Source organism: Antrostomus carolinensis, unplaced genomic scaffold (assembly GCF_000700745.2).
Source record: "Antrostomus carolinensis isolate BGI_N321 unplaced genomic scaffold, ASM70074v2 scaffold2315, whole genome shotgun sequence".
Taxonomy (NCBI): Eukaryota; Metazoa; Chordata; class Aves; order Caprimulgiformes; family Caprimulgidae; genus Antrostomus; species Antrostomus carolinensis.
This window is the reverse complement of record NW_010318246.1, coordinates 15,559-16,072: the sequence shown is the minus strand read 5'-3', so window position 1 is coordinate 16,072 and position 514 is coordinate 15,559.

Below are 514 nucleotides of genomic sequence, written 5' to 3'. Positions count from 1 at the left end.
TGTCCTTGTCTCCATGTGTCAGTTGGCAGAAGAGCCAGATTTGCCTTCCAGAGCACATGGTGTCTCTCCTCCTGAATTTTTGGATGTTGAAAAGAGATGTGGGGGTTCAGAGACCATTCAGAAATGTGAATGCAGCATCTAGCCTCTAAAGGAAATAGTAGATGTAGTTTGTTTTTTTTTTTTCTCTAAAGCCAGGAATTTTAGTGAGTGCAGCTGGAAATGTGGCAATAATATTAAGGAGAGAAAATAAAGCATTGGCTAATTCTGCTTTTCTTGCAGTGGAGTTGAATGAAGTGCAGTTGAAAAGAGAGAAGGGACTGAATGAAAGAAATGTTTTTTGTAATATGAAAGCAAACTAATCCAAGCTGGAACAGTCATCGGTGTTTCAAAAACTGAGCCCCTGAAACACTGGGATATTTGAAGGAAAAAAAAAAAAGACAAACCAAACCACCCAAAGCCAACAACAAACAACCCAGAATGAGTAAGAGCTGTTGAAAATTATGGTTTTGTAGGG